The 16,670-nt window shown below is 49.7% G+C and overlaps 1 protein-coding gene across 10 annotated transcripts in view; it reads left to right on the top strand.

Annotated features, from left to right (window-relative positions):
* Positions 1 to 16,670, top strand: part of Epb41l3 (erythrocyte membrane protein band 4.1 like 3) — a 186,649-nt gene that overhangs the window by 105,118 nt on the left and 64,861 nt on the right. The gene's annotated exons all lie outside the window — the stretch shown is intronic.

The raw sequence follows: 16,670 nt of genomic DNA, 5'->3' as shown, positions 1-16,670 counted from the left end.
AAATAAATAAATAAATAAAATGGCACCTTCCTCTGTTCTGTGAAGAAGGTGAAAAACTTCCCTCTGACGGTGGCCCTGGCAGTTGCCACCAGAGATGTTTACAAGGCGCGTGTTACCAGAGGGGCCCACGCAGCCTGTGGGTGACGTTGGAGATGGGCGATTGCTTTGTTCTCTGAGCCGTGCGGCATGGCCAGGCGGGCCTCTGTGTGTCACCCGGGCGGCGTGGCCAGCTGTTAGCAAGGTGATCCAGTTGCAGACGTGGTGCCTTCGTCCAAAGAGCTCACGCTGAGGCTCGTAGCCTCTGCCCGGGCCATGGGTGAATGACAGATGCAGGGCAGCCTCTCTCTGGGCCTCCACAGCGCATCCGCCAGGCCGCGTGGAGTGTGGGGCGTCACCCGCTCCTGCCCTCCTTTCTTCCTGACAGCTGCATGCAACCAGCCTGGTTTCCCACCTTCCCTGTTCATTTCCTCCCCTTCTGCTGTGGAGACCCTGTGACCCACCTGGCGTGCTTTGCATACTACACCTGTAGGCCCGGTGGCTGTTCTTGCTAGCTAAGGCTCAGATTCGTTGCATATTGATGATAGATGCTAGGGGGGCAATAGAGGGCGTGTCGTGAAATGATTGATTATAGGAACATAGAAAAAATGTTTTAAAAATAATTCTGAAATGAAATGTATTTGGTCTGTCACTGACAACTTGGACAAAATTTTCATCATTACGAACACTGAAACGCGAGCTTCCGAAGAGGACTTTGTAAGGTTTGCCACACGCAGATCCCTTTCCTCCATTGCGCTGGCTCTGCTCTCAGCTCATTTCTTGTGTCAAGGTGTTGTTACTGATTCAGACGCTAATTCCGGAAGTGGAGAGGCTTCCCTGGTGTAGCTGCACATGGACTTTCGTGGATAACCCTTTGAAAGTGCGTTTTCCCAGTGTTCCATTCTGGAAAACGTGGTTTCCAGAGCAGCTCTCCCCTTTGTATTGAGTAGAGTTTTCTTACCGATTGAGTCAGCAGAAAGGCAAAAGTAAGACACCCTGGCTGTCCCCCGCTCATGGCTCTGAGAGTTTCTCAGGAAAATGACAGTATTTCATGAACTCATTGCTGATCAAAGAACTTGCACTGCTGATTGTGCTGCTGAGTTTAATTTATTCTCATGCCCAGACTCATGGCCACTCATTGCTGTGGTTTTGACACAGGATTTTTTTCTACTGGACATGGGATACAGTATTGATGTCACTGTTCAGATTTTGAGTGACTCAGCAGTGTCCGTCACTCCAGTTCTTTTCTCTTAGGATAAAATATCTTTCGTAAGTTTGAGTGATTCCTGCAAGTCGTGTTTTCTAGGATCTAAAAACTTTGGCCAGCAGAATGTATGAGTCTCCCAGAGACATGCCCAGTGGAAAGGCACAGCCACCGCTGAGGGCCTTGGGGAGGAGAGGCAGAGACGGTCCCATGGCCAAGCCCAGGGGGCTTCTCTGGTGCTGGTTGCTTGAATAGGAAAATGGTTTTGGAATCAGTGGCGTGCTTCTGGGGACACGGAGCCCTGGCTGAGCCGGCGCGTCGATAGGTACTTTTGGGACACCTCCACCACTTAACAGGGCAGCACCAAAGTCCTTGCCAGTGCTGGCGCTTGCATGTGGACGTCCCCACCTCTGACTGGTGACCAAGCACTGTTGGGCCTTGTAAGTCAGCCAGTCTCACGTAGCTGGTGACAGCAAGAGAAGGCAGAGGTTATTTGATGGACAAATGAAAGTGGCAGTGCTTGCCTCTGAAGGGACCACTGAGAAGGGTGAAGCACTCTGCACCCCTCTGGGGGGCGGAGGCGTGTTGTGGCTGCCCTGGAGCTCAGTGATGAAGATGGCGAGTATGGCCAGGAGCTTGCCTAGTGGGGCAGAAGGTATGGCAGTGATCTGAGCATGCATCACGTATGGGGGGAGGTGAGACTCGTGGGGCAAGATAGGCCTTTGTGAGTACTTGGAAAGTTGTCGTTGAAGTGATGAGGTAGCGGTTTTGATGCACAGAAAGCAGAGCTAAGCAGCTAAGCAGTTACAGGAAGTCAGATCTTAGTGAAAAGAGAAGAATGTTTTATGAGTTCTGTGGGCCTCGGGTGACGAGCGCTGTGCCTGTGGAAAGGCTTGAGGAGGAACTGGGCGTGCACACGGAGAAGTTGCCTGCTCCTCAGGCACTGGTCAGGCTGAACCCTGTGCAGGCCTCTCTCTCTGCTGGAGAGAAAGGGCCACCGGCGCCCAGAACAGCCTGCAAGGAGGACAGACACCTCCGCAGTTGTGGCCCTGGTTTGTGAACTTGCAGGAGGCAGGAACCGGCAGAACTCTTCAATGTGTTCAATAAGGCATCCAAAAAGGCATTTTACTTTAATGAAATTTTATTTTAATGAAGTCTCTCAGATGGCTTACTGAATACCTTCATCACTTCCTCATCAAAACCAACAAGGCTCAACACTGCCGAGACTTTATTGTGGGAAATTATAGTCGCCTGTAGGGAGCCTTCTGCCAGCACTTGCTTGGACACATGCACACACACAAGCACACATGTACACCCATGCAGTCACACATGCCCACACATGTACACACACATGTACTCACACATGCCCCCACACACACATGTACACACACATGCACAGACATGCACTCACACATGCCCCCTCACACATGTACACACAGACATGCACTCACACATGCCCGCACACACAGGCGCACACACACACGCACACATGCTCCCTCTGCAGCACTTTCGTTCTCCTTCCCTTTGAGGCCACGGGAAGGCCTTCCTCTTGCTCAGCAGTGGGAGAGGCAGTGCCTGCAGGGAGCGCACTGAGAGAGATGTGTGCACATGGGTAGATCAAATCAGGCTTTGCGTAGAGCAGTAAAACCATCAACGCCTGGGTTAACGCTTAGCTAGGCCTGTCTGAGGCCTATAGCTGAACAGACTCTGTGGCTGAGGATTGTGTGGGTCCCTCAGGCTGGGTTCACACCTGGAGTACACACCCCCAAGGTCAGGGTGACCACTGGCGACATTTTCCCAGCTACCCAGCAACACTCCTGAGGAGTCAGATCTGGGAAGGGGATGTTTGGAGCTGGGTCCTGGATGGGATTCGGCCATCTCCCTGTTAGAGCTAGGGAAGGAAGGGTCTCTAAGCTGCCAAGGGATCCGTCTTGCCTAAATGTCCCTGTTTTCTGCTTCCCTGAGATTTGGCTGGGAAAACAAATTTATTGGCTGAAATTTCCCACGTTCATATCTACAGAAGCACAGGGCCCACCCAGCAGCAGCTGCAGTTTCCTGCTTACAGCTTGCAGCTCCAGGCTCCAGAGGATGGAATGACATTAATTAACCTTGTTTTCTTGTGCAATGGCCCCTTTGGCACCTCAGGCACCGCTCCACACAAGGGCTGTTGACGCACAAGGTCTCGCTGACCCAACAAGGCTGCCGCTCGACTTGGAGAGTGCTCCTTGTTCAGGACCAGGCTGACCTCGCTGCTGAGCTGCCTGGACCTCTGCTGCTCTTCCCTTCCGAGCAGTCTGGGCTCACAGTCCGCCGGCCGTGCACGTGCTCTGTTAGCACCCCGGGAAGTATCACGGTTGAAAATGTGAGCGCTGACCCCACGGCAGCAACACAGCCAAGCCCTCTTTTAGGTTGGGCGCTGTGGCTGGGTTTTGGAAGCAGTGCGCGTCATTGGGTGACGGGTGCTGGAGGAAAGAGAAGTCATGGAGAAATACTTGGAGCATTCAGGGCCACTCCCTGCACCGCAAAAGCCTAGGCAGGCTTCATTTCCAGTGTTCAAGAGCAACGTCGTTACTGCGAAATGCCTGCTTTCTCTTGCCTCCTGCTGCCCAGGCTCTTGTCCCCACGTGGTTTTGCCTGAAGTGGGTTAGTACAAATGACTGCTGAGTGGTGGTGGTGGCCACACTCTGATGCTCCAGAGATGCTGCTGTGTGAAGACAAGAGCTCGGAGGGAACGCTTTGCATTTTGGCCAGAAAGACAATAGCTGGAGAGGTGGCACTCAGTGGAACAAGGTCCGAGGCTTAACTCAGCCCCCAGCGTTCACATAGAATGGCTCTAGCCAGAGTGGGAGCCTTGTCACCTTTCTGTCTCTGTCACTTTCATCTCAGGAAATTGCTGAGACACAGCACCCCACCAGAATGTGATGGAGGTTAGGCCTGCCTGGCCTCAAACCATGTTGCAGCTGCAGTCCGCAGTGAGCCGGCTCCAGGACAGGGTGGCGTGGCAGAACGGCCAGCAGAGGAGGGCTGCTCGCAGCGCGGCATGCAGGAAGCAGAGAGTTGAAGGGAGGAGTCAGAGGGAGACCAACACTTCCAGGCCACACCTCCAGGGACCCACTCTTGCACCCAGACCCCATCTTGGAATAGCAGGTCAGCTGTAAGCCTGGAGTCCCCGCACTGATGAGAGCACGAAGGTCTAGGGTGACGTGTAGATAGAAACCCTAACAGCTTCCTAAAAGGAACCTTTTTCACCATCTAGTAGTGCAATTTTTGCCAGTTTATGTCACATTGTAGCATTTCTCCCAGGAAAGACAGGGTATAATTTTTACAACTATAGCTGATCTCTTAGTATTTAAATTGCCTTTTTTCTGGTCTGTAAGACCCTCTTGGCCCCTCAGAAAGTTTAGGAAGCAGGCCCCTGGCATTGGACCAAAGAGCAGAAAGTCTCTTGGACTGTTTTTATTTGTATTAGTCTGTTTGAGACAGAAGTATATTTCGACCTTATCCCAAGTGGTAAGGCCTATAGACAGCACCTGTGTCCTCTCTCTGGACTACAGAATTGAGATGTAGTAGAACTGCAGTTCTTAACAGTTGGGGGAGGACAAGGGCTCTAACTCAGTCCTCTCAGCGTATGTGATGTGGGGTGTGTGTGACCAACACAATAGGGAAGTAGATTCGGGGACACTGGCATGAGAGGTTGACAAGGAGCATCCTGGGCCTCTAGGTGCGCGAGAGGTGGGCAGGGCCAGGCTGGGCCGGAGTCCATTTCGGGATTTGGTGGACACAAGTGCCTCTGAGTCCAGTGTGCTGCTGACACGTGCAGAGAGCTAGCACTTTTCTCATTTAGCTTTTATCACCAAAGGTGATGGTGCTGTGGATTAAAAAAAGCATTCCCAAATGGAGAAAGAAGAGAACAAAATGCATTTGTGAGCGCCTTGTGGTTTCAGCGAGTCTGTGATCTTGTTAGTGTTTATAGCAAAGGAAAAAGGGAAAGTTGGTCCTGGTAGTGTTTCCGTCTGCTGGGCTGATTGGGTTTGGCAGAGGAATAATTCAGGAGGTGACAGAAAACACAACAGCCAAATAGAGGGCAAATTGCTGCTGAATGACGTACGACAAAGTGAAATAATATTTTCTCTACTTTTCTCATGTTGGTATCGAAGAAAGCCACAGCTAGTGTTTGCTGTGAGAGCCTAAACTACAGGAGCCAGTTGGACGCCCATCTGAAGGCTAGAGGCGTCGCAGCCTTGTCCGGCTCTGGCTACATGAGGAGAGAATTGCTGACCACCTGCCAAGAGCTCATAGTTTCTTCTGTCTGGTCAAGCTCTCAAGGGACCCGTGTCGGGCAGAGGGGCCGAGTGCGTCGATGCACGTCGCTCCAGTGAACGCAGCACCACTTAAAAGTTCTGCATGTATTTAAAACTTAGATTCAGCTTTGATGAGTTTATCCTTTTCTAAGAGCTGGGGACCTTTGCAAAGAGGCTTGCTTTGTCAGTTGTATCCTGCACTCCTCAAAAATGCCTAGGCTCCATTACAGGCAGGAGAGGAAATGCTGAAGACTAATTTTACTTTTGTATGTGCACAGTACTGGGTTTGAATCTAGGGAGCGCTTAGCTACACCCCAAGACCTATTAAGATCAAATAAGCAAGTTGTCCAGGCTGGCTGTGAATGTGCCGTCCTCCTGCCTCAGATCCCCTCGTAGTTGGGATTGTGTGTTCATTTTCATTTTAACCAGTCCACCAGTGGAGCTGGTACTTAGCGTTGCATGGGGAAGGAACGAATGCTCACATCCAGCTTTTGCAGCATGGGTTTACAAAGCTCATAGAGTAAACACACCCTGGCAACTCCATACAGTCAGACGGGAGCTGTCATGCAGTGTAGATAAAGCTTTCCTACTCCAGGGAGTAAGTGAATTTAAGGGAAGTGGGGAGTGTGTCATAGCGTGTCTCAGTGGCACCTCATCTCTGCCATTTGTTTGTAAACTACCCAACCAGAAGCCCTGAGTTTCCTATCTGTGGAGGACAGCTCTCAGGGCTGTGGGGAGTAGGACACAGGATTTCTTCCAGTGCCTGGACCTTTTGGGTCTGAGTGGTTGGAAAGCTTGAAAGCTGCTCTAGCTTTCTGGGATTTCCATCCCAGGAAACAGCAAGGGTATTCTTGTAGGATGTAGTCTACGGAAACGTAGTATAAGTATGCTCTGTAGGGTGGTGGGGGTTGCAGCACTAAAGTGGTACTCACAGCCTCTGTGCTGGCCATAGATTTATCTCCAAACTCCATGTTAGACCTCAGACAGTGCCCCATGTCTGAACTGCATTTTAGATAGTGGTTTCTGTTATGTTTTGGGGGTTTTTTTTGTGGTACTGGGGATTGAACTCGGGACTCTGCGTTTGCCAGGCAGGCACTTATTCCACTACGCTGTCTCCCCAGTCCACTGAACTACATTTTGATTCTCCAATTCTAGTGATTTCTTAACCTGGAAGAAAAAGGATCTGTATTTTCCAGTCAACTAGTCATGACTGGTGGAGGAAATGGGCTTTTGCTCCAGTGACAGCAGATGCAGCCCGGACCCGGAGACTTGGGTGTTAGAGACAGATGGGTGTCCAGCGAGTGCCAGCCTCTGCTGAGCGGAGCCCCGCACAGGAGGCTCGGCCCTCCGCGCTCTCGCCTGTGCTGACTTGTGTTTTAGGGTGGACAGGAACGCTCAGAGCCCCTCGGCCTCTCCAAGGAGAGCCCCACAGCCAGGTGCACGGCAGCGTCCATTCAGGAAGGGGCCTGATGAAGTCGCCCTGCCCTGCCCTCGTCCGCTCCCTTGGGACGTTGGCGCAGATCCTTACTTCCCACCAAGCCACGGCTTCCTGGTGTTCCTGATTGTGGAGCTAAGTACGGGCCAGGACATTCTTTCTTCTGCTTGACACCTGAAGGGTTCTGTGTGATGCTGGGTCTTCACAAAATAACTGGGGGACACAAAAGAAGCCACTGAGGGAAGCAAAAGGAAGAGAGGGAGACCAACATGACGCGCCACTTTGTGTTGGGATTGATCCTGTATTCTCGTAGAGGACTTTCTCTCTTGCCTGAAGACGTTGGGTGCGGCTGTTGGAGGTACACTCCTGGGCTCAGCTTTACCGTCCGGGCTGAAGGTTTTGAAATGGAGCACAAGTATAAAAGCTCTGACTACGTCCTGGCTGACAGCTGTAACTACTCCGTGGGCATCAGCATTCCTCGGCAGTGCTTCAGCCTGCGAAGAATGATAAATGGCTCCCTGGACCCTGGCGGGGAGATATTAATTATTTGAAAATGCTGGCTGACTATCTCCGCAGTGGTGTTGAAGGCAACATCAAGTCAAAGAGCATTCGCGCTTTTTATTTTCTAAACATTTCCTTTGCAAATTACACACAGGGTGCATATGTGACACTGCCCGGCAGGCTCACCCTGTAGGCAGGCAGGTAAGCAGATGGGGCAGTGATCCTTTAGAGGGCTGGACACACCAGGGCCAGAGAGGAAAGACTGTGGACTCCGGAAGGCGATGGGCATGCGAACTAGCCAGGCTCCGCACTGTCCCGTTTCCTGTTTTGTGTAGCACAGAGCCATAAACACAGCAGTGTAAAACAGGGCATATCTACCACTCCACATATCCACTGTTGGGAGTGTGGCCTGTCTTAGCTTCTCAGCACCTCAGCAAGCAGAAATCTAGTAATTTGCAGGTCGCACCCACCTCCCAGGGCCTCCAGAGGGAGTGGGCGTGTGCTGTCTGGGGCGCTGGCAGAGCTTATTTCCTTGGGTTGTAGGACGGCTGTCCCTGCTCTCTCCTGGGGGTTGTCGGGGAGCCGCTCCCTGCTGCCAGTGCATTCTCAGGGGTCCTTATCCTGAAGCCCCTCTCACACTCTGCTGTGTCTCTCTGGGGAGTCTCTTCTCGCCTTTATCTTTCAGGGTCAGAGTTTGAAACAGGACCAATAGCCTATGGCTGGCTGTAAATGCTCCAATGGAGTGGAGGGTTCGAGGGTGCTTCAGCAGCTGAGGCTCATAGCTGGGTCTTCCATCACTCATGGCAGTAAGCTATTGATTGGTAGAAAATGTCAACCGGCTGCCTCCCACAGCAGTGTCCACAGCATGATCCAGGCATGGAGCTGGAGCCGGTCAGGCTGAGCTGGATGAGGTCCCTGCTGTGAGGCCAGCTGCCCTCTAACCAGCCCTGCTCAGGGGAGGGGCTCCCCTTTGTTCATAGCCCCAGAATGTACACAGTGGGTACTCCAGCAGGGCAGGGAGTGTTGGGCCCTCCTAGGAACTCTGTTGCAGTGGGTGGCGCCTCCGAGGGTGGTGCTTACTTGTATTTAAAACATTTTGCTATTTAATAGTATTTAAAGACTAAAAACTGGGACAATGGCTTTATCCTAGCAGTGAGCCAGGCAGGAGGCACTAAGGGCTAGAACCACGTCAGTGGAGTACAGAGGAAAAAAGGGAATTTTCAAAATTAGGTTTTAAAATGGGTTTATTCATTTAACAATTGCAGGGATGGAATCCAGGGTCTTCATCCTGAGCCACATCGGTAGCTAGCCCTTTTTAGTTTTTATTTTGAGACGGGCTCTTGCGAAGTCACCAAGTTGCCCAGGCTGGGCTCAGATTGTGCTCCTGCTCAGCAGCCTCCCAGAGTGCTGGCGCACAGACCTGTGCAGCGAGGCCCGCCTGAGACTGTGGGTGAATTGTCCAAAGCATGAGCAGACCTGATGCGCTGGGTGGGTGCCGGGAACGGGACAACAGAGACAGCAGCTAGAGTTGCTGCTGCTAAGAGTACAATGCCCAAGACTGGGAACCGCATGAAGAGAAGTCATTCGACCCTCCTCTCTGGGGGGCTGGGAAGACCAAGAGTGAGTGCTTAAGGAAGAAGACCATTGGCAGCAAAGCGCCAGGCGGTGCTGGCATTTAAGGCAGGGAGTGGTCAGAGGTCTGTCAGAGCCCCTCTGCCCTGCCACACCCCACACCTCCCTGACTGATGGGCCTTCCAGTATCCAGACGTCTTCCGCAGAGTGGCCACATCCTCGCTCATCAATGGGCCCATTGACCCCTGGAGAGACTGCAGTAGGGACTGAGGTTAATTGAGGTCCCTTCATGCTGCCCCAAGGAATCTCCCCGGTGTCATTTCCAAATGCCACTTCCGGCCCCATTCTGGTGCAGAGAGGAGGAACCATCGTAGGAAGCATTGTCCTCCTGTGAGACCAATTCCTGGGCCTCCTGCCAGCGCATGGCGAGTTCTCCTTGCCATCTTAAACTTGGCTTTTTGCTCTCCTTTTCATTAGAACTTCAGATCCATAGACTGATGGGAACTATGCTATTACATTGCCTCTCAGAAATGATTGATCCTGATGTGTCTTTGGGCATCATAAGATAACTACTAGTAGTTTCACAGTTGCATATTGTACTACTAGGATTTTTTTTTAAGTCACAGCTGTCATACTATGAAGTGTGAAAGAATGAGATGACTCAGAAAGTTCTCCTAAAATGCTTATCTCAAATTAGAAAAAGTAAACCCCATAAATGGCGCTGCCAGCATTTTACCCACTTGGCTACATCAACTCTCATTCCAATTCAGATTGCCTCTGCTTCTCCATCTTGTACCCCTCTTCCAGGTCAAAGCTAGCTGGCTTAGCTCCCTTTATAGGAAAGAAACAGAACACTCTTTCTCTTTCTGTTTTTCTGCTCTGTGGTGTATTTGATCTGCCAGGACACCAGAACTTTCTGTAAGTTTGTGCTACTAGAGCTCATAGGGAAGTCTGAGTCCATTATTCCAGGCTGTTTTTTATGGAAGTCTTGTGTTGAAATAAAGAACAGTTCTGTCAGAAAAGTTAGCTTCCCATAACTTTTTGGTCTTCCCCATAACTACTAAGGATATTTGATGTCCACATGAAAGGGGCTTTGGGACTTCCTGTGGCTTCTCTTACCAGATTGACCATTGTGCTAACATTGACCAGCAGTTCTGTGCTGCATGCCGCAATGAAGACGGTTGTACCAGGAACAAATGAAGGTGGCCAGGTTGGATGTTTTCTCTTGGTGTGTTCTGCGGTGGGGTTTCCTTCTGGCGAGGAACAGGACAGCTTTGTGGCATGGGAATGTGATGTTCCGTGTGTCGGACAGCTGTGTGTGCTCTGCACATTTGGGTCAGTTTCTCACAAGGGTGAAAGAAACCTCGTTCTCTCAGTTACACTTACACTCAGGAGTGTACCTTATTTTCCTGCTGCTGCCTATGGAAGTGAGTGGTGGCTGGCAGATGCCCACCAGCATGAGGAGCTGGTTCTTGTTATGCTGTTTGGAAATCTGGAAGGAATACAGAGATGTGTTATTCCTTATGGAATACAAGTACAGTCTCCAAAGAGGCGCCACATTCTTAGGGAAATGCCATGACACTGAGCTGTAAAGCACATGAATGGTCTTAAACGATTACCCCAAGTGAGATGCTTTCATTTCTCTAGTTCATTTTAGAAAAAAAAAAAATACTGTCCAGGGTTTCATGGCATGCAAGCTTTCTTCAACGGCACAGTGAAGAACTTGTCATCGTGCAGGCACATAAGAGAGAGCCAGACACATCGCCACTATCAAGATTGGAACTGTCCTCTGTTTCACAAGAACAGTCCTTTCAACATGGGGCTTCTGTTGCTCGTAGCCCACTATGTTCTAACAAGGACTTAGGGTGTTTCGTTTTGCAGAGATACAATATAGTGAAAAGAAATAAACACAAAGCAGGACTGAGATGGTGGGCAGAGGAGGCCGGGAATGAGGTTGACTGGCACACACATGCCCAGCTAACAGGTGCAGAAGAGGAAACTGTGACTCAGTTTTCATACTGTAAAAACAGCTCCGGTGTTCAGAAGGACCACCTTGCAGAAAAGCTTGCTGCCATGGGCCTCCGAGAGCTCCTCCGGGAGTGGATTGGGGTGGCCACCAGCAATGGCTCCAGGACTGTTGGTTCTTCCAGTCAAAACTGTAGGGGGCTTTAAGGAAATATTTTTCTATTTGAGCGTGTGCTTCTCATTAAGTGCCCAAGATACGGCTGCTTAGGACGTCCAGGCAGATACACAGAGATATACCTACAGGTTTTAGATACAGGAATTTATTGTGGATAAGATTGGAGAGCGTGGCATGGAACTGGAGCCCAGATGGGGCCCCCGGGCCCCTCAGAAGTTGGAATGGTGGCGCCATCACAGCAGATGGGTCCGGCCTGCAGAGTGACATTTTCCTAGCTATTACCTGGATGTGGCTTAGAGAACCCGAAGTATAAGCTGTGGCCCTGTTGACTCACTTGACAGGAAGGAGTGGAGAGTAGACTCTGAACACAGCGTGCTAAAAGAAGTGTTAAGCCATTTAGAAGCTGACGGTCAGCATCCACATAACACATTGTCTAGGTACACACAGCGTTGTGTCTTTTCATAGCAGGACTAGAGGTGATCTCCTTGTGTAAGAGTGAGAACTTGGCTATAACACACGAAGAGATACCACCACCATGTCCCCACGCCCTCCAGTGCAAGGACCTGGGCCATACCCGTGCCTCAGGTACTCAGATCTAAGCCATTGCCAAGATGCAAGAAGACTTGAGACCCCTAAGCTATTCTTTAATAGAGCATGACTTCAATAATTAAATCCCATAAGAAACACTCATAGGGAATTTAAGGAATTTAACTTTTTCTGTACTCTTCATGATGACGTCAAAGTTAAATATATGTCCAAATATGGAAGTGAGTCATTTCCCTTACAGAATTACTAATTTTAAACTCATTAAATATTGCGATCACTACAAAAACAATTGATTTCAGCATGAAAGCCATCTTTAGGCAGCCAGACCAGTTACATGCTTACTAGTGAGTACTCTAAGCTGTTCTTCATATGTATGCTTTTATTTTCTACAGTTAGGTGAGTGGGGAGAATATTCTTCCTAGTCATCCAAAAGTTTCGAATGAAATTTTTAAAAGGAGAATGCGAGACTAGCCCAGAACTACACAAGGAAATGTGATCTCCATTCCTCATAAGACTGTGCTCGCTAAGAAAGCTGTAGCAAGGTGCAGGTCTGTTGGCATGTGGGAGGCGAGGTTGGCACAACACGGGAGAGTCAAGGTGGGTCCTTCCAAACCATGGGCTACCATGAACTTTTCTACTTGTGAGGGACACAGTGGGCCTAAAATGAAAGCAACACGGTTGAGTCAGTGAGCCTTCTGCTCACGGGGACACCCAGAGCTTACAGGAGGAGAGGTTTATTTGACTCATGACTTCAAAGGGCTCAGTCCATGGTCAATGGCTCCAAAGGAGAAATGGCAGGGTGGGAGGGTGTGGCAGAGCAAAGCTGTTCAGGCAGGAAGCAGAGAGAGAAGGGAGGAGGGAGGGACAAGAATGTCCTTCTGGGTCATGGCCTCAGGGCACACCTGCCACCAGGCCAGCCTCGGAATGGTGTAGGCAGCACTGAACTCGTCATGCCTTGATCTACTGGCGAACATAGGCCCTGTGTTCTGCCACCTCCTGAAAGCCGCACCTCTGAACACACAAGACTGAGGGGGTGGCTTAGATCTGAACCGCAGCAGGAATTAAACTGTGGCTCAGGAGAGCTTACTCTTTGAGGATAATTTCAGAAAATTATCCAGAAGTTAACCCCGCAGCACTTGGAGTAATTTTTTTAAAAAAAAATTAGGACTTTCATTTGTGGAAGTAAAAGAATCTCTTCTTAAAAAAGCACAGAGAGGAATCCAACAGTGTAGATCTAGCTAGAGCATATTATATGTATGATAAAGAATATGGAACATTGGTCAGGACCAAATTTCAAAAATCAGAGCAGTATTAGAAGAATTTTAAAGCAGGAAATCAATTCCAGATGTATTTATGTAGCTTGATTTTCTTTCCCGTTTCTTTTAAAGGATCTACCCAATGCCGGGTACTGTGGGACCCCCTGCAAGTCCATTCTCAGTGAACTTGGTGGCTGCTATGACCACTGTTCAAACAGTAAGACAAATTGCCGTTGTCCCTGCGCACCTGTAATGTGAGAGCTGTAAAACCATGTCCTCCAGGGCTGTCCTTGTCCTAGAGGCCAGGGGTGGGGCCCTGCGACTGGGCACTGGGCGAAGATCAGAAGGCTGAGGTGGAGTGGTCCTGAGAAGGACGCAGCTCCTGCAGACTCTCGTTGCCAGGAGTTCCGGGAGGAGGGGAGGCACTGAGGAAGGCCGAGCAGTGGTGTGGGGAGCCAGCGCAGAGCGCCATGGCGGGGGGCTGTGGGGTTCTTCCGCTTCACACGCCAGCCCCCAGTGTCCCAGAAGCATCTCACTGCAGAAGCCCAGCAGCTCACATCTGGTCTTCCCATGTGGATTTAGTGTCCTTGGGCATTTTAAGCATTTTTTAAAATTGTAAAAACAGAATGAGAATAAATTTGATAAAGGTGGAGGAATAATGTTGCTGGACTTCAACCTCGTGACCTGCCACACCATGCCAGATGTCACTAAGCCAGGAGTTAGAGTTAGGCTGCCACATGTCATCCGCAGCATCACAGACAAGGGGGAGCACAATGACCCAGCTCCCTAAGTCCTGAGCTTTCCATACAAAGCTGCTACAGCCCTGCTACAACTTGGACACAGTTGAAGTGTGTCCCTACAGGTCCACGTGCTGGCACCGTGGTCCTCACAGGACTTCGTGGAAGGCGGACCTCTAAGAGGCAGGCTGGTGGCAGGTGGGGATCATTTCCACCCTGCCCTCACAGGGATTAACACTGGTCTTGTGGGTGAGTCAGTTCTCCTGAGAGCAGGGCGTTGACCACTTCTGCACACAGCCTGGCCCATTTGGGGAGAGTACAGACACCATGCGGCACCAGGCACCAGAATGGTGAGCCCCATGAGCCTTTTTACTTTGCTAAGTCCCTGGCCTCTGATATTTTGTTACAACAACAGAAAATAGACTGAGAGAAAAGGAAAGAGTTACTGAGTTGAGGAGAAGGACAGGAGAGGGAGTGGGGAAAAGAGATTTCTCTGGGTGTGTAAGCAGGATGGTTTGTACAACTGTACTGTGCTTTTCTGCTCATCTATGGAAGGGAGCAGATGATACTTAATTTGTTTTGTCTCCTTCTTCAATTGTCTGTACTTTTTCTCTTCTTAATTTCTTATACATTTCTCTCTTTTTCTTTCTTCCAATTTTACATGCATATATCTGGTAATATGAATAACTGGTTGGAAGACAACACTATGCATTACAACAAATACTGTGAAATTGATATTCCTTTGTTAAGTGAAATTCTGTATCACTTGTGATTTTTTCTGTTTTAATTCTAATTTGTACTCTCTTTAAAAAATAATAAAAAAGAGAGAATGCCGACTACAGATAATCTCCACAAAAGTTACTCATAATCACAAGAAACACCAGCATAATCTGAATGAAGGGGTCATATTTTACCTGGTGCTTGACTAGAAAGCTCATCATTTTCCTGTAGATAAAAGCATGTCAGAATTGTTTGTTGGAGGGAAAGCAGTACCTATGCTGTGGCTATTGGGGTTCCAAGGATGGGGCCCAGTGCCTGCTCTGAGGCACAACCCAGGCCTCTGTGCTTGCTCCCAGTGCACTTTGCTTTTCAGATTTCATTTGCTTTGCCTTCCCAGTTCTCTGTGATTGTCACCTATGACCACTTGCTGGTGCTAACTGTATACTTTGCTGATTTTGGCCCCAGCAATTAAAGAATCGACCAGCTTAGACCCATGGAAGAGCAGCGGCTGCTGTTGCTCAGGGTTGATGAGCTGTTGGTGCTGCCACAGAAATGGGTCCACGTGGCTCCCACTCTGCCTCTGCTGGCCACAGTGACGGGCCCACATGGCTCCCATCTGCCTCTGCTGGCCTGAGGAGATGGACTGCATCTCATCTGAGACCAGAATGTGGTCCAGGACTCCTGTCGTCTTAGCTAGCTTAGCAGCTTTCCTCTATGGAGGAGCAAAGCGGATTAGTGCTGGCTTTTCAGGATTGTGAGCTCTGCCAGGATTAAGCAACGAGGCCCTGACAGAGTGGTGTCAGCAGGCAATACCTGCCTTGACGTGTGGTTGCGTCCATGCCCCAGAGGGATCCACAGGGAGCGCCACGTTGTGTCTGAGCCAGCTGGGGAACGCCGCACAGAGCATCACGGTGTGCTTGTCCTTCCCACTCTCCTGGATTTTAAATACTAACTTGAAGTATAACATGCTCTGTAATAAGGAGTCTGATCTAGCGTGTGACCGTCGGTCTGACTGATTGGTTGATCTACTGACTGTGGTGCTGGGCACTGAACCCAGGGCCCTGGCACTGAGCTATACTCTCAGCTCCCCTTTTCTTAAATATTTTCAGACAGCGTCTCAATAAGTTGCTAAGTTGCCCAGGCTGGAGTGGAATTTTGCAATCCTCCTGCCTCGGCTTCCAACAGTGCTGGGATTACAGGTGTGTGCCACCATAGCTGGCTGTCCTTTTCTTTTAAAGTAGATGTTCATCTATATTATAGGTTTTACACAGATGAGAAGATCCTTTAACTTAAAAAGTTCCATCTACCTGGCAAAGTGATACATAATTACATTTTTTAGTTGAGCAGTAGTCTATAGCATGACCTTGTGCTCCTCCTCTCCGGCTTACTCATGGGCTTCCCTTGTTCATCAGCAGAAGGCTGAAACAGCTGAGGGGAGGGAATTACACAGGCTCGCTTAGTATTCATATTTTAAAGCAATGACATTATTCCAGTATCATTTTGATCATCAGTGCCTTATAGAATTAAAAAGTGACAGAGCTGTAAATCTAGAGTCATTAAATTCATATTAGAAGTCATTAGAAGTCCTGTTTTCATTCTCAATATTTGCGTTTCCTGGCGCTCTTTATTTGACCAAATGAATTATAAATTACAATTTGGATTTTATTTGTTTGGTTTGGGTTTTTTCTTTTTTCTTCCTGAGCCTTAGGAAAGAAATTAAGTACTTCCTATCCCTGGGAAAACTTCTCAGAACCCCACCTCATTCGGGATCCGCAGCACGTGGTGCGGCTCTGCTGCCCATTGGGGCGACCTTCGTTCTGGCCCCTTCTGTGTGCTCGCGGCACCCATCGGCTCAGTGACCGCATCCTGAGCGCATGAACAGCAGGAAACGCCATCCGAACGTCCTCTGCCAGCGTCCTGCTTGTGGGCTCTGAAACTGCGTGAAAGCCCAAGCCCTGTGTGCACACTGGCCCCGAGGAGGCACACTTCACCAGGAAGCTGTTACGTGCCATGCGGGACTTCCGAGCAGAGAGTCTGACTTCAGACTCAGGCTGGAACTGTGACAACAAATGAAGCCAGAAACCTGGTAGGACTGGAAGAAAAAGACATCCAAAAGGAGAGAGAGAGAGAGAGAGAGAGAGAGAGAGAGAGAGAGAGAGAGAGAGACAGAGAGAGACAGAGACTGAGAGAGAGAGAGAGACAGAGAGACAGAGAGAGAGAGA

Source organism: Octodon degus, unplaced genomic scaffold (genome assembly GCF_000260255.1).
Source record: "Octodon degus isolate 3935 unplaced genomic scaffold, OctDeg1.0 scaffold00075, whole genome shotgun sequence".
Classification (NCBI taxonomy): domain Eukaryota; kingdom Metazoa; phylum Chordata; class Mammalia; order Rodentia; family Octodontidae; genus Octodon; species Octodon degus.
The sequence above is the reverse complement of the archived record's forward strand: the minus strand, read 5'-3'. Positions and strand labels throughout refer to the sequence as shown.